The sequence below is a fragment of the Arachis ipaensis genome, chromosome B4 (genome assembly GCF_059453495.1).
Source record: "Arachis ipaensis isolate K30076 ecotype BB chromosome B4, ASM5945349v1, whole genome shotgun sequence".
Taxonomy (NCBI): Eukaryota; Viridiplantae; Streptophyta; class Magnoliopsida; order Fabales; family Fabaceae; genus Arachis; species Arachis ipaensis.
The window spans coordinates 28,220,060-28,245,201 of NC_142439.1; the positions used below are offsets into that span (position 1 = coordinate 28,220,060).

General features: G+C 38.0%; 1 long non-coding RNA gene and 1 other non-coding gene across 2 annotated transcripts; one reads left to right on the top strand and one right to left on the bottom strand.

Moving 5' to 3' along the window:
- Positions 1 to 292: 292 nt before the first annotated feature.
- On the top strand, positions 293 to 4,336 carry LOC148567023 (uncharacterized). Its single transcript, XR_015881418.1, has 3 exons — positions 293 to 1,944; positions 1,993 to 2,193; positions 4,011 to 4,336. It is a non-coding gene; the product is annotated as an uncharacterized LOC148567023 (long non-coding RNA).
- Positions 4,337 to 10,814: 6,478 nt separating this feature from the next.
- Positions 10,815 to 10,917, bottom strand: LOC148567024 (small nucleolar RNA R71). Its single transcript, XR_015882832.1, has one exon. It is a non-coding gene; the product is annotated as a small nucleolar RNA R71 (small nucleolar RNA).
- Positions 10,918 to 25,142: the final 14,225 nt, after the last annotated feature.

Consider the following 25,142-nt stretch of genomic DNA (forward strand, 5'->3'; position numbering starts at 1 on the left):
AAAATCATTCAAGAGTGAAAAATCATACTTTATCCTCTAAAATGAAAATTCAAAATTTAGAGGATTCAAATTCTGTTACTAAATGCCAAATGAAACCAAATGAAGCAGGCGCCATTCAATGGTAACAATTGAAGCATGCATTGACGTTAACGTCTTCGAAGGCGTCCTCACAAGCTAAGACGCCCAGCATGCATGCACAAGGGAATGTTGCTCCCAGGGACGTCTTCAGGCCCCCAAGACGTTGTCGAAGGCGTCTTCAACCCACGGACGCCCTTCACGTGCTGGACTCCTCATGCCCCCTCTCCAAGATGTCTTCGAAGACGTCTCCAATACCTCACACGTCCCTCACTCCATCATGTTCAAGGAAGGCTTGTGAGCACAGCGTTCTTTATGGCGCCTCTCAATCAGAGACGTTGCTCACTTAAGAGTGGGTTGTGCTCTTTCCAGGGACGTCTTTCACTTGTTCAAAGACGTTGCTCATATCAAGGCCAACATCCAAGGCAATTCCTAATGCTTGAGACATGACCCACTTAATGAAGTCCACATCCATCACAACAATCGACAAGGCTCATAAAAATTGAAGCAAAGAAGGTCTTTAGTATTAGTTAGTTTTTGAATTTGCATTTACTTGTAATTTGAATTTCATTTTGTATTTGTAATTGCTTATAAACAAGTGATTCCACACACACAGCGCCCGGGAGGAGAGTCTTCAGACCCTCTCTTCTCACTCTCATTCTCTTCATCTCTTCCATCTTTTTTCTTATACATTTTGTAATTTTCTTTTTAGTTATGAATTTCTAACTCTCTTCAATTGGGAAAAAGAACTTTGTTACAATTTAATGGATTAATTTGATTTCTTCTTCATCTTCAATTCTTCTTTTATTATTTCTTTAGAAAGAATCTTCGTTCTTCATCTCAAGGAGTTGAATCCAACTTGAATTCCATGTGATCTTGAGAAAGGATCATGGAATTAATGCTTGAAGATACATGAATTTGGGTTTGGGATTGATTCATGACATCTAATCAACCCATAACTTGATTCATGAAATTGTGCGGCTCTAAATCATAGACCAATCTTCATCTCTTCTCATGAGCAATTAGATCAAGAGATTGGCAATTGATCAAGTTAAGAGAAATCAAATCACCAAGAGATTGGGGTTTGATTACTTATAATTTGTCAAGAGATCAATGATTACATGATTGAAGAGGAGATGAAAATTATTGATCCTGAGAATGCAACATCTCTTGATCCCAACGTTCTTTCCATTCTTAATTCTTGTTATTTACTTTCTTGCACTTTACTTTCCTGTACTTTACTTTTTTTGTAATTTAAATTTTCAGTACCTTACTTTTATGTTCTTTACCTTCTAGTCACTTTATTGCTTTCTTTTAATTTCACGTCATTTAAATTTTTTATTTGATCATCACCAAATTATGACAGTCTAACTAGATTAATCAATTAACTATTACTTGCTTAATCCGTTAATCCTCATGGGATCAATACTCACTCATCGTGAGTTTATTACTTGGTACAAATCAGTGCACTTGCCGGTAGTTATACGAAAAATTGTAAATTTTATATCAGTTTGCTAAGAGTATTCAAGGAATTATGATATAAAAAAAAGAGGTAAATCAAGTAGCAATTGAAGGTTGATCAAAGAGCAAGTTTAGCATGAAGAATGGAAAGCCAATGACATGAGGGTGAAGCCATGCAAGCCATGCACCAATTCAAGAAGTAGGGTATGCCACACCCTGGAGGAGAAGAGAAGGGCGTGCTGCGCCTTAACATTATTAAGCCTTGCGTGCCACGCCAAGGCAGGGGTGTGCCATGCCCACACAAGGAGGAGCCAAGGCGTGTCTCATGCATGCCATGCCCTGGAGAAGAAAGAGTTGGCGTGCCATAAACTCAAGGGCATGCCACGCCCCAACACAAGCAACAAGGGCGTGCCATGCCAAGTTTCAGGTGTGTCATGCCCTGTAAGCTCCAACAAGGGCGTGTCACGAGGGGGAGTGAGCATGTCATGCCTCACTAAAATTAAGTTCTTGGGAGCAATGCAACAAGGAGGGCGTGCCACGCCAAAGAGCAGGCATGCCATGCCCTAGTCACTTCCATTCCCTAGAACTATTCAAGAAGAGAGCGTGCCACACTAAGACTTGGGTGTGCCATGCCCTAGCCCAATTCAATTCCTGGGAGTATTGTCAAGGTTTTGAGAATCGGACCGGTCATCAAACCGCTGTAGTCACTAGTTCACTGGTTTACTGGTCTAACCGGTCCAACTGGTGGTTCAACCGGAAAAACTGTTTTAAAATAGAATAATAAATAAATTATAAATAAACATCTTAAAATATAATTATAGTCTAATATAAATTTTAATGTTTTCCAAATATAAAGTATTACATCAACCAAAATCTAATATAACCTTTGATTTCATAATTATTAACAATTTATCATTCATTAGTCATTATATGTCACTATTGAACTTATTAAAATAGTCACAAAAAAAAAATCACTGAATTAACTAAATCAATAACAAATATTCGATCATCTACTCATAGCTAAGCTCAGCATCATAGCATGACAAATCAGCAACAACCAATAATGTAACCAGAAATTTCCAATCTCAATGGGAAGATACCAAGCCATCATTGAATCAGAAGGCAAAGAACTCTTGCTGTTGATGTTGTTGTTATTGATTTCATCCAATCTTGATCTCATCCATGAAAAGGGCCAATGAAGGGTGACAAGCCTCATCAAGCTCCTTTGCTTGCCATTCTTGGGGCTGCCAGCATTCTTCTTTGAGGTAACATGCCATTTTCACTCCCTATAAACAACTGGACATCAGAGACATTCTCTTAATAACTTGATATGAAGTAAAGTAGCATTAGAAGTTAGAACATGGGGTATCCTTCACAGTTCAAGATTCAGTGTGGCATCTATCTATCTATCTATCTATCTATCTATCTATCTATCTTATAACAAAATTTTTAGCCAAATTTTAACAAAGTTTTAACACATTCTTAATACAGAGTAATAAACTTTTCCAAATCTTCCTAAAGTTAAGCATATTAGAAAAAGAAACCCAACTTTCAGGAGCCAGTAACAAAATCATGAAATTTGAACAATATCAAATACAGACCAAAACCATAATAAGAATTCAAAAAAATTAATGTCTAATCTTATTATTCATAAACATATTCAAAAAGGACGGATACTCACAAATTTAGCATGATTTTAAAGTAGAACAAGAATGAGGGCAGATGAAATCAGTGGTAACATGATGGTAAGGCACGATAGAGGCAGCAACAGAGGTAGTAGCACTGGCGGCCGTCTTCGAGCTCAAACACGGCAGAAGCAGCAAAGGCTTAACCCTTCGCGTGCCTCCTCCCGCGACCTCCACCCCTTCTTTCCCCTTCGCAGCGCGACGCGACGGCAGAGGAGAGTGGAGCATATGCGACGCGACAGCAGAGACGAGCTGCGACGATGCTGAAATAGTAGGGACGGCGGTTGGACCAGATTCGACGGTGGCGGTGACACAGCTTGAAGAGGAGAGTGATGGAGGCTAGGGTTCGAGCAAACGAAGACCAGCGAAGCAGCAAATGACGGCGAGCTCGAGGAAGACTCACCGATTTTTGAATGAGTGAGAAGCGCGGACGATCGGACGAAAACACGGTGGTGCTTGAGAGCAATGAACGGCGGCGCTGAGCCCTGTGGCGATGGGGGACTTATAACCTAGGGTTGTGTTTTGGGGAGAAAGATTGAAGAATGGCTCGAGGGGTTGATGCTCAGGAGACCTGGCCATTTCATTTTCTATCAGAATGGAAAACGACGCCGTTTTTCAAAACCGGCCAGGTCCCGGTTTGGTCCGACCGATCAGTTCTCGGTCGGTTTAGCGGTTTGAGAATGGTTTTGATTCTGACGGTTTTTGATGTGGAACCAAACCGTAAAAGTCACCGATTTGTGGTTAAACCGATCAGATCGGCCGGTCCGGTCTGATTTTCAGAACCATGAGTATTGTCCACTTCAGGCGTGCCATAAGGAAGATTGGGCGTGGTACACTAGCCCATGATTACCTTGTCCAGTGTTGATTCATCACAAGCCCAACCTTAAAGATTTGATTTTGAATTGAAGATTAAAGAAGATTCTGTAATTAATTAGTTTTGAATTCCTTTTGATTCTGTTTGCAATTTAAGATTTAAATTAGTTATAGACTATCTTAATTATTCTGATTAGGATAAAATACTAAATTAGTTCCATATGTTTGGGGGTGAATCCTATTTTAATCCCAAAAATTTAAACTATCTTATTAACATCCAAAATAGTTTTGATTAGCCTCAATCAAGTCCTGCCGTTAAGTCATAGTGAAATTGGTAACGGCGTGTCTGACATGGTCAACCTGGTACACACGCTCGATTTAACCATTGAAAGCAAGATAAAAAAAGAAATTAGGGTCAATAAGTAAACCCTAAACCCTCAATATTGTTATTCATCGTCTTCTCAAGGTTTGCATAGCAGCAGCAAGATTTGTGGGAGAAGGAGGACGTGTTTTGTGGGGAGAGACCAGTGTTGTAGATATCCTCTACAGCGGAGAACTCAGGAAGAAGATTCTGGAGATGCATCAAATATCAGGTAAGTGTCCTCTTTGTAGTCTCTTCTTTCGATTCATCGCTGGTTGCTAGTGTATGGAGCTTTTTAACTATTTGGTATCCTCTTTTTGGTTTTCTGAGAATAGATCGGAGAAGAATGCGAGTATTTTTCTTGGGCAGAGGCTGAAGGGCAAGACCCAAAAATTCAAAGACTGAGGAAGAAAGCAAGTGTATTGAAGGAAAACCTACAGAAAGTTGAAAGAAAATTTGCATTGGCACTTGCTGTTAGAGTTCTTGGATGGATAACAACTGGGTTGTTGCTATATGATTGATTTAATTATGCAAGACATATGAGTTTGACATACATTTGAATTGCTGCAAGATTTAGAGTTGTTATTTAAGGTGATAATAGTTATGTTTATCCATTTTGCTAAATTTGTCCCTATTTTGATACGAATGTATAAAGGTATGTGTTGTAAACATTGTCAATTATTGAGTAAAATAAAAAAATGAGTTTTTGAAAATTGACATACATTTTTTAGCAGTGTAACATTTTAAATCAGTTTGACAATTAATAAGTAGAAGGCTTAAAGAAGCAATTCACATAATTATACTCTTGAAAATAACTTTTAACCATTGATATGGGAGAAGTCTTAAAGTAGCTTCTTTAAAGAATTACAATATCAAAAGAAGTCTTAAAGTAGCTTGACATAACTAGAAAAATAACAACACAAAAGATAACCATTAAAATAGAAGTCTTAAAGCAGCTTCTCTAAAGTATTACAGGTCCAAAAGCTCTTGGTCGTTGCCTCTTTCATTGCAAAACATACGTTAATCATAGTACTATAAATTCATCCCAATGCTTTCCAGGCCCTAGGTGGTGTTTTCGCCATGTACTTCAAGATCCTTCTTAATGGACTATTAATTGTTATTATGGATGGCTGGGATTGACTGTTGCTACTGGTGCATTTAGCTCTCTTTGAGGAGGTCTGTGACTGTTGGGTCCCTACATCTTGTGCATTGCTCTTCCTCTTTAGTTGAGTTTTTGTTACTGCTTTTGCTGTTGCATTTGCTGCTATTTTGATGGAGTTTCTAGTCCTAGTTGTGCCAGCACTCTTCTTGGATGATTGAGCTGCATTATGCTACAACCAATAACATAAAAAACAGAGATATCAAGAAATTGATATTATTCCAATACATAGTTTAAATTAGTTTCAATTTGTTTCAGTCCATACAATTAATTCCAATCCTTACAATTAAATGACGTCCATGCAATTTTTACCTTTTTGCTGAGGCCTCCACCTTACATTTTCTAGGATAGGTTCTTTTGTTTTGACCAAGTGCAAAACAGTAGGAGCATTTTTGTTGTTGTCTTTCCCTGGATAATTTTAACAGTGGTCCAGTGTTCTGTGGCTCATCACCAGCCTTGTTCCTACTTAATTTAGGGTGTTCTATTGGTTTCCTAAAGACTGATGGCAGCACATCATCATTCTGAGTCTGTTCACTAGATTTGGTCCATTAACAAGGTAGATTACATGTTGATAGCAGTCCATATAGGTCTCTTTTTTATAGTAATTCTTCACATAGTTCTTAACATCTAAACATATTTTTCTAATGCAACTCATGGCATGCTCACAAGGATAACTTGTTAGATAAAAATTTCTAGAGGAATACTCATGGTTCTTTAAGTCCACAACAAATTTGTCCCTATTACCTTGGCTACTGGGCAGTTCATACTTGTGTCTACCCGCATAGATGGCCATCCACTCCCCACCCTTATCAAACTTTCTTTCAAATTTTTTATTTATTTTTGGCAAAATATCTCCACCATATGTCAGTATACTTTGTCTATTATCAGCCCATCTATTCATAAGATAAACTCTAATATCTTCTAATATAGACACTATGGGTTTTTCTCTAGCCTCTATTATAACAAATAGAGTTAAAATATTCACACATGTTGTTTACAAGTGCATCACATCTAGGTAAATAACTAAACCTGGACTTGCTCCAAAACTTAGCAAGAATCTCCATGGAATGCTTATAAGCTCTTTGATCAACCATATGAATCTCTTTCATTCTTCTCTCCCACTCCTGGACATATATTGCCTTTGTAGCCTTTCACATCATCATTTTTAGCTGAACATCTGGGTACCTTTTCCTAAAATTACTATATAAGTTTCTGACACAAAACCTATGATCTATGCCAGGCGGCAACTCATCAAAGATAGAAATCAATCCTTGGACACAAAATTTAAAAATAGAACAAGTCAATAACATCACAATTTGAAGTAAATATCCTATGACATAAACAAGAACCAAGTAATCAAATTAAATGAGGATTACCTTTTGTTGATTGCTCATGAATGTACACCTTCTGATTTTATCAACACCCAAATCATCATAGAAATTCAACAAAAACTCATGTCCATGAGTCTTTTGTCTCTGCTTCAACAATAGCATATACAATTGGCAAAATCTGATCATTGGGGTCCCATCCAGCTGTTAGAAGTTAACTCCATATGGAGTCTTGTTGAAACATCCATCAAGGCAAATCATGGGTCTACACACCATCAATCTCCTTTTGCAAGCATCTAAGCAGATATAGATCCTCTCAAAGGTTGGTCTCATGTCCTTACTAGGGATTGGTGTCTCTAATTGAAACTCATGAGGTCTCTAAACTTGTATACGAACAGTGGTACCCAGATTTAACCTCAGTAACTCAGCAGTATAGTCATGTATCTTCTTATATTGCTCTCCATAAGTACCATTAATTTCATCCAATGCTAACTGCTTCACTCTGGCAGCTTCGGACTTTGTGAGGTCAACATTCCACTTACTATGAGCTTTCTTCATCAAAGTTCTCAACTTGATCTTTGGATTCTTACAAATCTTCATAAATGCCTTGCTAAGTCATTGAGAACTCATGATTCCAATTTTAATGGCTTTGCTACATGTGTATTTTTTATAACAGGTGGTCAACTGCCATGTATCCTCCCTCTTCATCTTATGGCAGTATGCAAACCACCTGTATCCTTCTTGGCATACTGCCTTATACCTACGGCTATCACATTTTGAGAACCATAATCCTCTATCATTGTGCGCAATATAGCTAGTTACACATTCCTTAAAAGCATTCCTATTTACATACATTGTGCTAACCTCCCATTTATACTCCTTCATATTCTTCAAATTTTTGTGCAAAAGGTACTTCCTCAACAAAGGAACCCCTTCATCATCACTTACAGGTGTTGCCAGGGCATCTTAGGCTAGTTTCACTAGCCTATTGCTTTATTTTTAATAGGTTTTATGCACTTTCTTGAGATATAAGTAAGAAATTAGGTTAGAAATTTATGTATGCCTAGATTCATCTAACCATGGTTAATTTGATACAATTTTATGAGAATTATACTATAATTACTTGTGTGCTAAGAATGATGAGAATTCTCATGACTTTAACAAAGCTTTGATGCATGTATTGGTTGATGATAGCTGAAGAAAAGCATAGAAGGAAGTTGAAGAAGGAGCATGGAGAAGATGAAGGAGTAGCAACGTTGGTGGCCAAGTTGGACCACCAACGTTGCCTCAAACGTTGAGAAGGAAGCAGAATAAGATTCTGCATAATCTGCTGGTGTCCACATTGGAGAGAATATTGGCAATCCAATGTTACCCCCAACGTTGTGAATAAATGAGCTTTCAGGAGATTTTGAAAAATCTACAGTGATGCGCACGCGTGCTGTACGCGTACGCATGGATTGGAAATTATGGCAATCCACGCGCACGCGTAGTTGACGCGTACGCATGGATGGGTAATGTTGGACCCCAAACGCTGCCTCCAACGTTGGTGGCCAACGTGCGTGATTGTGATCTCAAAATTCTGAATTTGAAAACGCACAACGACGCGCACGCGTCTATGGCGCATATACGCAGGCTTGACTTTTGAGAATTCACGTGCACGCATACAGCACACGCACGCGTGGATAGGCCAATGTTAGAGGGAATGTTGCTAGTCCAACGCTAAGGGCAACGTCTTCTAAATGCTTTTAAAACTGGAAAATGGGATTTTTGCATCCACGCACACGCGTGGATGCACATTCTGACCCCAAAGGCGCATATGCGCAAGGCACGCGTACGTGTGGGTAGAAGAACGTTGGTACTCCAACGTTGAGTCAAACGCCAATGACAGCAAGTGTATCTGATTTTTAAGAAAGGCGTTTGAGTCAACGTTGGCCATCAAACGTTGACTCCAACTTGAGCACCAGAACTTCGCAATTCAAACAGATCTCTTCTCAACAGCAAGGGAAACCAATTAGAGCAACTTCAACCCAATTCCATCAAAGCCAAAAGCCCAATTCAGAGATTGAAGATCAATGGAAGAAATTGTATAAATAGCTTAGAATTTAAGTTAGAGGGACCTTTTTTTACAACTTTTTTTTAGCGAGAACACTCTGCCATTTTTAATGTATCTTTCAATTCCATTTTCCATTTTCCATTTTCCATTTTGAGAGCTATGAACAACTAAACCCCTTTTCATTGGGTTAGGGAGCTCTATTGTAATTCAATAGATCAATAGTAGTTTTCATCATCTTCTTCTTTCTTTTCTCTTGATTTTTGTTAGAAAGCTTTCGATCTTAATTCAATTGGATAGTTGTCTTGACAGAGAAGCTATCCATAATTGGAATTCTTTGGATTCTTGAGAGAGGGATGAAGAATTCATGCTAGAATTGCTTTCTCACATTGTATTAGATTGGGGTTGGATGGATATTGTGATATTTAATCCTACCAATACTTTGATCTATGAATTTGTGTGGTATAATCAGTGACCGAACTTCAACTCTTCCCATGAGCAATTAAATCAAGACATTAGGCAATTGTTCATGCTTAGAGAGATTGGTGAGCCAAGACATTGGGATCCAATCATCTAAGATTGCCAAGCAATGTCAATGAATGCATTGATTGAGGAAGAGGTGAAAATGATTTGATCCGGAGAATTCAATATCTCCTAAAACCCAATGAATCCCCTACTCTGATCTTACCCATTCTTTTATATTCAACTTCTTTAATTTCATGCTTAATCCCCATTACCATTTAATTTCTTGCAATTTAAGCTTCTGTCATTTAATTTTCCGCAATTTAATTTCTGTCATTTAGTTTCTTGCAATTTAAGTTGCCCGCCAATTTTACTTTCGGCAATCTCAAGTCAATTCTGATTTCGCTCAACTAGAACAATTCTCCAATTAACATTGATCAACCAACCAATCTCTGTGGGATTCGACCTCACACTACAGTGAGTTTTTACTTGATGACAGCCCGGTGCACTTGTCGGTAGAAAATTGTTGAGAGACAGTTTTCGAGTGAATCAAGTTTATGGCGCCGTTGCCGGGGATTGATTTTGTATTGACAATTACTAAATTAGAAGATGACTAGATTGAGAACTTTTCTTTTCTTTTGATTAATTGAAATTTTAATTTCAGCTGTTCATTTTCATTTTTCTGCAATTTTAGTTGTTTCTCTTTAATTTTTCTTTACTTCTTTACTTTCCAGCAAGCTAATCCACTAAGTATTTGATAAATTTCTCTAACCAAGCTAACTATACCATGTTTTAGTGGACTTTGCATTTGCCATTTCTTGTACTTGTTCATTATATTACAGGTAGAAGAGAGGTTTTAACCTCCTTTGACAGTGAACCGAAAAGAACCTTCCTAAAATTAAGAAGGGAAGCAAGAGGAAAGAGGGCTGTTGGTACAGAAGAAGAGGAGGAAGACTTGGATATAACCATGAAGGATGATATGGAAAACCATCATGAAGGAGAGGTGAACAATCATGCCAGAAGAGGTGCAGCCAACCCTATTGGACAAGAGAGGAGAGTTCTGGGCTCCTATATCAATCCAAACCCAGGAAACTATGGTAGCAGCATTCAAAAGCCAACTATCCATGCTAATAATTTCGAATTAAAGCCTCAGCTCATAACTCTTGTGCAAAACAACTGTTCTTTTGGAGGAAGTGCCCAAGAGGACACTAATGAGCATCTCACTAAATTTCAAAAGATATGTGACACAGTTAAATCTAATGGTGTACATCCTGACACCTATAGATTGCTACTGTTTCCATTTTCTTTGAGGGACAAAGCATCAAAATGGTTAGAATCATTTCCCAAGAAAAGCTTGACAACTTGGGAGGATGTAGTGAATAGATTCTTAACAAGGTTCTACCCTCCACAAAAAGTAAACAGACTGAGAACTAAAGTAGAGACATTCAGACAGCAGGATGGTGAGACTATTTATGAAGCATAGGAGAGGTTCAAGGATTTGACAAGGAAATGCCTCCTGATATGTTTAATGAGTGAGTGCAACTTTATATCTTTTATGAAGGGCTGAATTGTGAATCAAAGAAAGCTGTAGACCACTCATTTGGAGGTTCCCTTAACAAGAAGAAAACCATTGAAGAAGCCATTGATGTTATAGAGACAATGGCTGACAATGAGTATTTTTATGCCTCAGACAGAAGCAACAACAGAGGAGTCCTAGAATTAAACCATATGGATGCAATCCTAGTCCAGAATAAGATAATCACCAAGCAACTGGCTGAATTGACCAAGCAGATGGAGAAGAATCAGGCTGCAGCCATCCACACTCAACCATCACCTCAAAGAGAGTTGGAAACAGAAGAAGGAGTTAACTGGGAGGAAGCTAATTACCTTGGAAATTCATCTAGGCAAGCTCATGATCCATATTCTAAAACTTATAACTCTGGTTGGAGGAACCACCTAAACTTTGGGTGGAAGAACCAACAAAACCAAGGCCAAAACCACAGACCCCATAATCCAAACCAGTATAACAACTCCACTCACCAAAACTCCAACCAAAGACCATACCAGACCACACAAAGCACTTATTCACAGCCACCATACCAAAACCACAATAACCATTCCCAACACCCTAATTTCAACCAACAATCACCACATAATGATGACAGAATGTCCAAAATGGAAGCTATGCTTGCAAACTTTTGCAAGGAGTCTGAAGACATGAAAAAATTCAAGGAAGAAGTGAGAGGGAGTATAAAAAGCCAAGGAGAGGTTATTAAGAATCTCGAATCTCAAGTAGGACATCTTTCACAGTAGATTCTGAAGTCCACTGATAGTTTTCCAAGTGACACTGAAAAAATTCAAGAGGGGAAATGAAGAAGGTGAGATGGGAAGAGTATAAGGCAATTACTCTTACAAATAAAGAAATCCTGGAAGAAGATACCAGTAAACCAATAGAGCACAGCCAAGGAAGTTTCCAGGGCAACTTGGAGAAAAAGGAACAAGGAACTGGATCCGTACGGGGAAAAGAGTCAACAAAGAAGGAAATGCCGAAACCTTATGTGCCAAGGGCACCATTTCCCCAGAGACTCAGGGGAGGTGAGAAAGAAAGGTCATATTCAAGATTCCTAGACATGTTTGTATCCCTCAGTGTCAACACCCCCTTCATCAAAACTCTCTAACAGATGCCCACATACATCAAGTGCATGAAAGAGCTGCTAACTAAGAAAGAAACTTTAAAAGGGGGACAAACTGTGATAATGAACAAGGAATATAGTGCCCTCATCAAGAAGGACGTACTCCTGAAGAAAAAAGATCCGGGGAGCTTTTATATTCCCTGCACCATAGGAGAAACAAAAATTGACAGAAGATTTTGTGATCTAGGAGCTAGCATAAATGTGATGCCTCTGTCTCTCATGAAGAAGTTATAAATCAATGAGCTCAGATCCATGGATGTAATCATCCAATTGGCCGATAAAACTCAAAAGCAGGCCGAAGGAGTAGTCGAGAATGTATTGGTCAAAGTGGGAAACTACTTCCTTCATACTGACTTTGTTGTTCTAGACATGGAAGAAAGTTACATCCACCCCATTCTTCTGGGAAGACCATTTCTAGCCACTGCTAGATCACTCATAGATATGGAACAAGGAGAGTTAATCCTGAGAATACATGATGAATATCTCACCTTCCATGTGTTCAAACCTACATCTGAATCTGAGCCAGAACCTAAAGAACCGAAGGATGATCACATCAACATGTGCATAGAGGAAAGCAACAGTGAATCAGAAGCAGAACCCCTAAAACAATCCTTGGTGAACAAGCAAGAAAGTCAAGAGACACAACAACCAAGAGAACTCAAGAAAGAACTGAACCCACAAGAGTTAGGAAAAGCAGCTAAGAAGAAACTTCCTAACACAAGAGACACGGGAGGACTACTGGAAGAAGAGAAAAGAGTTGTGAAGAAATTGCCAAGAGGATGGAGAAATAAAAAAATTCCTACAGAAGGTTTTTTTCCTGGAAACAAGGTGATATCCGTCCACCATCCACCAATCTCAACACAGCCTCCAACACTTCCATATCAGTTACCTCAAGTGTTCACAGTCAAAAAGGTACTTTCCTTGGAACATGTAGAAATCATCAACGATTCAAGTGGAGAGAGGTTCACTGTGAGGGGAGAAGATTTGATGCACTACAATCCACCCTAATAGTAAACCAACCGTCAAGCTAATGACACTAAAGAAGCGCTCCATGGGAGGCAGCCCATGATTTAATTTCCTTTTTTTAATGCTTCAGTATGAATAATAACTGTTGCTCTAACATAAATTCAAGCTCTCATGGACAAATTTGACAACTATCCATGACATTGTGAAGCATATGATCCAATTTTAAGTTTGGTGTGCCTACAGGCACACTAAGTTACCTTTCAAGAATGATGATCATATTGCCATTTTGACATGTGTTTCTTGGAGTATATAGCCAAACATTAAGTTTGGTGTTGGATATATTGTAAGAACAAGTCATGAGAGTCAAAGTTCTTTTGAGTCTTAAAATTAATGAAAGTGCAACCATGTTACAATTTTTAGTTCATGTTTAAAGATAGAAAAATAAAATGTTTCTCATGATGGTTTAACCAAAGGTGACACTAATCCCGTTAAGGACTCAATGACATTACTTGGAGGAAGTAACACTTTGAACCATATAGGCAAACACTAAGTTTGGTGTCCTCCAAAACTATATAAGAGCACAAAAGGAGTCACCGTTGGATGAACAATCATAAGGAATGCTAGTCAAATTTTTTAGCTTTAAATATTAATTGTTCTCTTGCCGCCACTTGTTAGTATTCACTTCTTTTGTCGTGTTATGATGGTTAGGTGTGCAGAAGAACTATTTAATGAAAGAGACAAGGCAATGGATGATAAAGATAGCATGAGGACGAAAAGTAAGTCACATGGTTTGGAAGGGTGCTTCTTGGGAATAAAAATCTGCACATCTTGAGAAGAGGTACCTAGAAGACCCGAAGGATATGCTCAATGGAGAGGTAACTTTTGTCTTCATTCAATCTTGCATGCACACTGTTCATTCATAACCTTTCCCAAAGAATCCTAACCATCCATTCTTCATTAAAGCTTACTATAAATGGCTTTACTTGGACCGTGCACATGAACTAAAATGTTCATACTTCTTGTACTCTAAAAAAATTCAGCTCTTGTGTTCTCTAAAGCCAAAGCCCAACAACCATGTTTACGTGCAATAAATCATTCTTGTTCACTTGTTTCCACAACATTACCTAGCCTTCAAACCACCTTTTCATCAAGAGTGCATCACACTAGTCACCCCTTTTCATAAACCTTCAACCTCTATTCGGGTAATCATCAAGGAAGGTATGGCATCTTCTTTAAGTTTCAAAAGAAGGAGAGGAAAGGAACCTATTACTGAGGACAGTAAAAACGACTATGATCGATGGAAGTTCAGATCATGGTTCAACCAAATGCAACTTGGGTGGATGAATGACAAAAAGATATATCCAGAAATCCCTTTCCAGCTACCTGAGGATGGATGCCCAGAAATAAGAGCCAAGATCAGAAAGAGGAAATGGGAAGAGCTGACCTCACCGATCACCAGGATTAATGCGAACATCATAAGAGAGTTTTATGCTAACACTGCAAGGCTAGATATGACCGAAGCCCCAACGTACAAGAGTTATGTACGGGGTGTGGAAGTAGACTTTAGTCCAAAGACCATTATGAAGGTCTTAGGACTAAGGGTATCACATTTTGATGAGCTGGGGTACCAAGAAAGAGTGAATGGGAACTCAGATTATGATGAAATCTCTAGTGATATCTGTGTGGTGAATACTGACTGGGAGAGAAACAATCAAGGAGGGCACAAGTTCTTAAAAAGGGGAGATATCATCCTTGAAGCAAAAGGTTGGTATGAGCTTATAAAGAGATCAATTCTAGGCACAGTGAACACCTCGGAAGTTAAAAAGAAAAGGGCTGTCATGCTACATTGTATAATGGTGGGAGGAGAGATAAAAGTTCACGAGATCATTGATAAACCATTATTTTATGATTTATCTTATGTTTAATTGAGTGGTTTCATCAAGTCTTCACTCACTTATTCATATGATTTGCATGATTTTACAATCCCTTCCTAGTTTTATTCTATGGTTGGAAACTTGCTTCCTACAGATCTTAATTTGTATATTTTAATTCTCCTTTATACCATTCAATGCCGTGATCCGTGTGTTAAGTGTTTCAGGCTTTATAGGGCAGGAATGACTTAGAGAGTGGAGAGGAAGCTTGCAAAAATGGAAGGAACACAAGAAACTAAGGAGATGACCAGCGAGCATTGACGCGCACGCTAGCTCACGCGTGCGCGCGATATGAAGAAAATTGCAGCGACGCGTGCGCGTTCCTGATGCGTACGTGACGAATGGATTTTTGACGGTTTAGAATTTCACAAATGAAATCTCGTTGAAGTATAGTCTCTAAACCAACAATAATCCTTTCATGCAAAAATTTGTTTGTCACAAGTACAAACCCCTAAAATCTATAAACCGAAGTATTTAAACCTCGGGTCGTCTCTCAAAGGACTTGCAGGGTAGTGTTCTTGTTATTGGTTATGGACTTGTTTATTTTGGGGTTTTGGATGAGGAATGTGAATAGTAAATGGTAGGAAAACTTTATTCACAAAATGGTCTTGGCAAGGTTTGGTTGTCAAGGGTCTTCATCATTATTACTAGCCACAAGTATGGTAGTTGCAAGGATTAATCCCACTTAGTCATCCTTAAATTGATTAACAAAGGAAAGTCAAGTGAGTTATATCAATCCTAGTCCATAAGTCCTAGCTTTCCACTAATTGGATTAATGAAGGCTAGAGTTAATGGCTATCAACTATCAATCAATTGGACACTAGTGACTCAATAAACCCTAAGTTACCTTCTCAAGCCAAGAACATAAAATCCTAGTCTAAAATTCTTCCAAGCATTTAATCAAACACTTGGAAGGCACAAAAGAAAAGTATAGTCAATCACAACAAGAATGAATTCTAACTACAATTGAATGTAAAGAATTAACAACAACAATCAAGGAAATCATAATTATCATGAATTACCTTAAATTGCATTATTGAAAGAAAATAAAGAGAACAAGAGTATCATGATTACAAAACCTAGAAACAAAATAAGAGAAATTACAACAAGAGAATAGGGATAGAGAGAAGAACCAAAGTGTAGCAATCATCAATTGAAGGTAGAAGTAGAAGGAGACTTGAATTAAACCTAGAACTATGAGATCCTAATCTAACCCTAATTCCTAATCCTAATTCTAGAGAGAAGGGAGAGCTTCTCTCTCTAACTCTAACTACTTCTAAAACTAAACTATGACTAATGAGTAAAGTATATTGATTCCTCTTCAATCCTTGGCTTAAATAGCATCAGAAATAAGTTGGATTGGGCCCACAAAGCTTCTAAAATCGTTGGCCACGTGTTGCATTAAGTGAGTCATGTGCCACCAACGGCGCGTCCGCGTACCGTGCGCGTGCGCGCCCATATGCGCAATGCAACTATGGCAAATCTTATATCATTTCGAAGCCCCGGATGTTAGCTTTCCAACCCAACTAGAACCGCATCAATTGGACCTCTGTAGCTCAAGTTATGGTCGTTTAAGTGCAAAGAGGTCGGCTTGACAGCTTTCCGGTTCTTTCATTTCTTCATGAGTTCTCCAACTTTTCATGCTTTCTTTCTTCATTCCCTTGATCCAATCTTTGCCTCCTAAACCTTAAATCACTTAACAAACATATCGAGGCATCTAATAGAATCAAGGTGAATTAAATTTAGCTATTTTAAGTCCTAAAAAGCATGTTTTCACTCTTAAGCACAATTAAGGGAGAAGTTATAAAACCATGCTATTTCATTGAATAAATGTGGGTAAAAGTTGATAAAATCCCCAAAAATCAATACAAGATAAACCCTACAAATGGGGTTTGTCAACCTCCCCACACTTAATCCAAGCATGTCCTCATGCTTAAGCCAAGAGAGAAACAAAGGGTATCAACATTTATTCCATGTAAATGAACTACATGCAACCTAAACTATATGCAACTAAATGCAAAATGGTTTTACTTACTTGGTTAAAAATAAATCAATCCTCCAAGTCATACGTGCACAAGTAGGGCCAAGATCATATAACGATTCATGAATCCTACCAATTCGAATATCAAAATGAAGTTCAAGTAGACTTGCGAGAAGAACACTCATGAAAGCCGGGAATCAAGGAATTGAGCATCGAACCCTCACCGGAAGTGTTTGCACTCTAGTCGCTCGGTGTTTGGGGTTGATTCTCTCAATTCTCCCCTAATCATGCTTTCCAAGATTTGTTTTTCTTCTAACAATCAACAATTATTCAATGCATGCATACATGTATCATGAGGTCTTTTCTTTAGGTTGTAATGGGGCTAGGGTCAAGGTAGGATCATATATGGCTAGTGGACTTAAGGATTTGAATCTTTGATTAACTTAAGCTTTCCCACCTAACCTATATAATGACCTATACAATTAAGTACTAATCTAACTACCCCTTCCTCACTTTTTCACATACTCATGCATCCCTTTTCATTTCACAATACTTATGCATTGATCTTTATTGGACTTTACTTTGGGGCATTTTGTCCCCTTTTTATTTCTTTCTTTTTCTTCTTTTTCTTTTTTTTTTATTTTTTTCTTTTCTTTTCTTTTTCTCTTTTTTTTTTCACATTTATTTTTTTCTTTTTTTTTTCTTTTATTTTTCTCATTTTTTTCAAGAATATCAATGAATAAGGTCTTACATTTAATTAACGCATGAGTATGTACCCAATTCCCAATATTTACATTAATAATACAAAACTACCCTTTTATTCACCCAATGTCCCAAGGTTTCCACACTTGAATGATACTCACACACACTAGCCTAAGCTAATCAAAGATCCAAATAAGGACTTTTATTGTTTTCCGTTTTAAGGCTTGTAATGTGCTAAATTAAGAACAAAGTGGGTTAATCGTAGGCTCAAATTTGGCTAACAAAGGAAGATAGAAGGTAAGGCCATTTGGGTGAGTGAGCTAATGAAATGATGGCCTCAATCATATAAATGCATGAATACACCAAATAATGGACATAAAGAATCAAACAAATCAAAGATCACAATCATAGGAAGAGAATAATGCACACAAGAAGGAAAAATAAGTGGTTATAAGATGTAACCACGCAATTAGGCACAAATCTCACTTGCTTATGTTCTTAGCTCAAAAACCATGTTCCAAAATAAATTCTTTCAAGCAAGTTCAACAAAAAGTTTTCAAATTGGTAGGTTGCCCTAAAACGGTTTCTTGGAAAGAAAATCATCACCCTAACCAAGTAGTCCTAATAACAAAGAAGTGGTAAAAATATGTACAAATTCTAACTAACATGCAACCTATCATGCAATGCAATAGCTAATCTAATTAAAGAAAATAAAAAATTTGGTGTTGAAAAGGAAATTTTTACCCATGGAGATCGGTCAGACGACCTCCCCACACTTGAAGATTGCACCGTCCTCGGTGCATGCAAAGAAGAGCGAGGTGGATGGGTTGCTACAATTGATGAGCTTCTTCGAAAGGTTGTGCGGAGGACTTGTTCGTTGCCCCATTTAAAAGCTTTTCCGTTTCCTCCTTTCTTGGTGGCCAGCCTAAAAGGAGAGAAAAAGAAAGAAAATTAAGCCTACAACAAAGATATCAAAGTAAATAGAACGTAGGCGGGGGCTAATGCCAAATAAGAGTATGATTCTCTACTACATGGTAGCTACAACATGTGAGTGAGAAATCAATATAAGCAAAAGGCATATCAACTGATACTTGATGCAAGAGTAAAGTTAAAGCACGGAGAGTATATTGAGCATCAAGATCAAATAAGAATTGGTACAAACAAGATTAGTGATACGCATGAAAGCAATTGATTCTATCCTAACTCAATGATGAAGCGGTACAAGAAAAAAAACAAAGGGTAATGAATTAGGAAGGACTAAAGCACTAATCTTGTGTGTTGACAAATATTACAATTAATGTAACAAGTCATGGAGCACCAAAACAAATGCAAGAAATTCTCAACAATTGAGTGAGAGAATTCAATACCATTATTAAAATGAGAAATTTAGAAAATAAAATGAGAACAAATAGAATTAAAATGCAAAGAATAAAAGTATGCAAATGTAATAGACAAAAGAAAATGGAAGAAGAGAAAAAAAATTTTTTTTTATGTTTTTTTTATATTTTTTATATTTCTAGTATTTTGTTTAATTATTTATTTATTTATTATTATATATATATTTTTTTTTTATTAAAATTTTTTTTTCTTATTTTTTTTTATATTAAAAGAGAAAAGAAAAAAAAAATCTCCAAGAGAGGAAGAAGAAAGAAAAAAATGAGAAAGAAAGAAGAAGAGAAGAGGAAAGAAGGAGAAAGGAGGAAGGAGAAAAGCAGGGTGCAAATCCGCGCGCGCGCGCACAGCGCGCTCACGCGTGGATGCAGCAGGGACAATCCGCGCGCGCGCGCACAGCGCGCTTACGCGTGGATGCAGCAGGGACGATCCGCGCGCGCGCGCACAGCGCGCTTACGCGTGGATGAGCTTGTGCTCCAAGCACAATGCTGGCACAACGCGCGCACAACTCTCTGGTTTTTGTACCAGAAGTTGCGGAAGTGCAATGTGCGCGCGCGCGCACAGCGTGCTAGCGCGCCGATGGCCGTTTTTTTTTTTTTTTTTTTATAGCTCCCTATAATGTCCAAAACTCTTCTTTATTCAATCAAATATCAAACAATTCACAAAAATGCAATTTGATTTTAGGATTTATTCATCTACTACTAATGAGTATAACATACTAACAACCAATCTTTACAAACAAATCAATATGAAATGAAAATCTACCTACAATGGCAACTCAAATCACTTATTATACAAAACCAAAAGAGAATGGAAAGAGGTTACCATGGTGGGGTGTCTCCCACCTAGCACTTTTAGTTTAAGTCCTTAAGTTGGACATTTTGAGGGGCTCATTGTCATGGTGGCTTATGTTTGTACTCATCCTTGAATCTCCAAGGATCTTTGCCTCTCAATTGGTTGACAGAATATCCAACCGTCTTCACCAAGCTTGGGCAAAGTTCAACCCAAGATATGAGTCCCCATAGTTGGTCTTCATCTAGCAAGCCGGGGTCCCATATCTTATCTTCGCACCCGTCTTCAATTTGATCCTCATACTTTTTCCTTCCGGGTGGTTGACATATAGAATTCTCTTTAGCACACCTAGCCTTCCGTCGAGACCCATGCAAAGTGGTATTCTTCCAATCATCGTTCCTATACCTTGAAGCTTTGACCTTAATGAGCCTAATTCCTAACTCGCGACCACTACACAACTCATTCTTGCTTTTAATTCCACAAAGAGCTCTAAGTTGTCCATCCGTTTCAATCAAACCATATTCAAGCGAGAAAGTAAAGCTTATGGATAAGAATTTTACCCACTTGAATGTTGTGTTGGATGGTGACTCGGGAAGGGAGACCTCCCCACACTTAGACAATGCAAGGTCTACTTCCTTGTGCTCTTCTTTGTGTATTTCCACCTCTTTGCGAGCTTCCTTGATTTCAACCTTTCCCCTTTTATCACATAGCTTGGTGTTGTCTTCAAGAACTTTGATTTCTTGCCTAATAGGAGGTGGTTCAATTTTGGATAGAAATTCATTGATGAATAAATCCATTTCTTGGTCAACCTCTTCATATTCTTCAATTTCGATATACACCATGCCAACATTTTCCTCGTGATAGCTCTCTTTCTCATTGCTCACCAAGGGTATGGGAGGTTGTGCACACTCTCTTATACTTTCAACTCCATGTCCAATGGGAGGGGATTCCATTGTAGAGAGAAATTCATCCATGATTGAATCCATCTCTTGATAAGCCTCTTCCAAGTCTCCAACGATGATATGCCTTGGAGGTTGCGCACCCTCCTCAACATCAATATCAAGCTCTTTGGAAGAGTGCTCCATGATGCTACATTCCCTTGGACTTTCAACATCTCCTAAATCTTCAACCACCTCTTCCTTTTCTTCAATGATCATAGGCTCCTCCAATTGTTCCAACACAAAATTTGACTCCTCTTTCTCCACCGAATTTTCCAATTTCCTCTTCATACTTTGCTCTTCTTTTGACTTTTCACATGTGGTCACGGAAGTACCTTGAGTATTCAAGCATTGGTGGGCTAAAGTGTGCACCACCTTGGTCAAATTGGTCACAAACTCAAGTGTATCCCGCTTCATGGCTTCTTGTCCTTGGAGTAACAAAGTGAGAGGATCGTCTATTGGGGCTTGGGGTGAATAGGAAGGTTCATTATTTTGGAGGGAGGGTTCATGGTAGGAAGGTGGTTCTTCTTGGTAAAGGTATGGAGATGATGAGTATTGAGGTGGTTCTTGGGAGTAATCTTGATATGGTTGTGGTGATTGTAGAGGTTCTTGCTCATTATGGCCATAAAAATATGGTATGGATGATTGGTTATATGATGGATATGGATCATAGGGTGGTGCTTGGTGATGAAAGGCTTGTGAGAATGGTTGAGGTTCATGTTGAGGATGAGATTCATAGGCATATGATGGTGGTTGTTGAGTGTCACAAAAAGAATCATCATAGCCGCTAAGTTGGCATGCATTAGGATGGAAATTATACCTATAAGTATCCGGAGGTTGTTGCCAATAGGAGTGATCAATTCCTTGAGGCTCTTCCCATCTTTGTTGGTTCCATCCATGGTACATGTTGCCATTAAAGTCCACATTTCCTACAACACACTTAGAACCAAACTCAAAGCCAAAGTGGTGAGAATTCATAATGAGAGAACAAAATAAAACTAACAAAAATTAAGAAACAACAAAAGATAAACCTATTCACAATATTCACATATATACAATAACCAATAACAAAACACCATTGCAAATCCCCGGCAACGGCGCCATTTTGACGAATGGATTTTTGACGGTTTAGAATTTCACAAATGAAATCTCGTTGAAGTATAGTCTCTAAACCAACAATAATCCTTTCATGCAAAAATTTGTTTGTCACAAGTACAAACCCCTAAAATCTATAAACCGAAGTATTTAAACCTCGGGTCGTCTCTCAAAGGACTTGCAGGGTAGTGTTCTTGTTATTGGTTACGGACTTGTTTATTTTGGGGTTTTGGATGAGGAATGTGAATAGTAAATGGTAGGAAAACTTTATTCACAAAATGGTCTTGGCAAGGTTTGGTTGTCAAGGGTCTTCATCATTATTACTAGCCACAAGTATGGTAGTTGCAAGGATTAATCCCACTTAGTCATCCTTAAATTGATTAACAAAGGAAAGTCAAGTGAGTTATATCAATCCTAGTCCATAAGTCCTAGCTTTCCACTAATTGGATTAATGAAGGCTAGAGTTAATGGCTATCAACTATCAATCAATTGGACACTAGTGACTCAATAAACCCTAAGTTACCTTCTCAAGCCAAGAACATAAAATCCTAGTCTAAAATTCTTCCAAGCATTTAATCAAACACTTGGAAGGCACAAAAGAAAAGTATAGTCAATCACAACAAGAATGAATTCTAACTACAATTGAATGTAAAGAATTAACAACAACAATCAAGGAAATCACAATTATCATGAATTACCTCAAATTGCATTATTGAAAGAAAATAAAGAGAACAAGAGTATCATGATTACAAAACCTAGAAACAAAATAAGAGAAATTACAACAAGAGAATAGGGATAGAGAGAAGAACCAAAGTGTAGCAATCATCAATTGAAGGTAGAAGTAGAAGGAGACTTGAATTAAACCTAGAACTATGAGATCCTAATCTAACCCTAATTCCTAATCCTAATTCTAGAGAGAAGGGAGAGCTTCTCTCTCTAACTCTAACTACTTCTAAAACTAAACTATGACTAATGAGTAAGGTATATTGATTCCTCTTCAATCCTTGGCTTAAATAGCATCAGAAATGAGTTGGATTGGGCCCACAAAGCTTCTAAAATCGCTGGCCACGTGTTGCATTAAGTGAGTCATGTGCCACCAACGGCGCGTCCGCGTACCGTGCGCGTGCGCGCCCATATGCGCAATGCAACTATGGCAAATCTTATATCATTTCGAAGCCCCGGATGTTAGCTTTCCAATCCAACTAGAACCGCATCAATTGGACCTCTGTAGCTCAAGTTATGGTCGTTTAAGTGCAAAGAGGTCGGCTTGACAGCTTTCCGGTTCTTTCATTTCTTCATGAGTTCTCCAACTTTTCATGCTTTCTTTCTTCATTCCCTTGATCCAATCTTTGCCTCCTAAACCTTAAATCACTTAACAAACATATCGAGGCATCTAATAGAATCAAGGTGAATTAAATTTAGCTATTTTAAGTCCTAAAAAGCATGTTTTCACTCTTAAGCACAATTAAGGGAGAAGTTATAAAACCATGCTATTTCATTGAATAAATGTGGGTAAAAGTTGATAAAATCCCCAAAAATCAATACAAGATAAACCCTACAAATGGGGTTTGTCAGTACGCGTGGATTAGAGTCTGCACAAAAGACACGCACGCGTGGACGACGCGTACGCGTGACAAGGAAATTCGCCAAATGACGCGCATGCATGACCGACGCATACGCGTGACAAGCGCGATCTGCAGAAATAACAGAAAATGCTAGGGTCAATTTCGGACCAAGTTCTGACCCAGTTTTTGGCCCAAGAAATACAGACTAAAGCCAGGAAACATGCAGAGACTCAACACACATTCTCATTAGGATAGTTTTTCGATTTTTAGATCTAAATCTAGAGAGAACTACTCTTCCTCTAGGTTTTTTTCACATTCATAGTTTATTAGTTTTATGCTTTTGCTTTTGGATATTGAAGAGTCATCACCTCCGTTGAAGATACTATTCTAAGTTTATTTTCTTACTCTTTTATTTATTTATTCCATATTCTTAATTCTTGTTTAGAGTGGTAATTGGATTATTTTCATGGATTGTTAATGCAAAGGATTACTTTTACTTTTAATCAATTTTGAATATCTATTTTATTTAAATTATTATGTCTCTTTTCTATTCCAAACTCCCAATAACGAAGATGGTATCCATTTCAATAGAGTAGATTCCCTACTTGACATGGGGGTTGATTAAGAGGAGACACTTGAGTTGGAATGCTCAAGTAATTAGTTAAATTAGAAGTTGTTGGCTAGTTCTGTATTTACTAATGCTAGACCTTCCCAAGGGAGAGGACTAGGATTTGCGAATAAGAGTTAGCTCAATCACTTGACTTTCCTTTATTTAGTAAGGGTTAACTAAGTGAATATAATAACCTCTTTATACTACACTTGAGAGAATTCCAACAAGGACAGAACTTCCAATTAATCATACCCCAGATCAAGGCTTTTTATTCTAAATAATATAAATTCCTTTTAATTTTCATTGCACTTAATTACAATTGTTTATTTTCTGTTATTCAACTCTCAAAATTCTCGAAAACTCCTGATTAGTAAATTAGCACCCTTTCTAGCAACTCGTTGGGAGACGACCTGGAACTCATACTCCCAGTATTTTTATTCTAAACTTTTGTGACAACCTTTCTAAATTGATGCGGCAGATTTCTGCTGGTTAAGAGCTATACTCGCAACGCTGTTCTTATATCAGAATCTCTTAATTGGTCTAATTTCTGCCACGCACCAATTTTTAGCGCCGTTGCCGGGGAGTTACAATTGTGTGCTAAATTATTAATTAGTGTACATATTTTTATTTTTATTTGCATATTTTATTTGCATATTTTATTTTATTTTGTTACCATGAGCTATATATTTCTCTCATTGAATGATGCGTTCATTGCCTGATCCGAACTTAGCCGCATTTGATCCTGAAATTGAAAGAACTATTTCACGTATTAGGCGAGCTCGGCGTAGGTTACCCTCTGAGGGTGGTGAAGTGATTGTTATTGATTCACCAGTCTCATCTGAGGGCGAATTTGAACTGCCATCTGAGAGCGAAAAAATCTCCTTTACTACTGATTCAGTTGATTCATGTGCAGATAGAATGGCAGCACCTAGGAGGATTACTCTCCAGGAAGTTGGAGCCCCAGATTTTACATTGCAGCCATACCAAGTGCATCATCCAACTCTGGCTGCAGATTTTGAACTGAAGACTGCACTAATCAACTTGATGCCCAAGTTTCATGGCTTACCTGCTCAGGAGCCTATC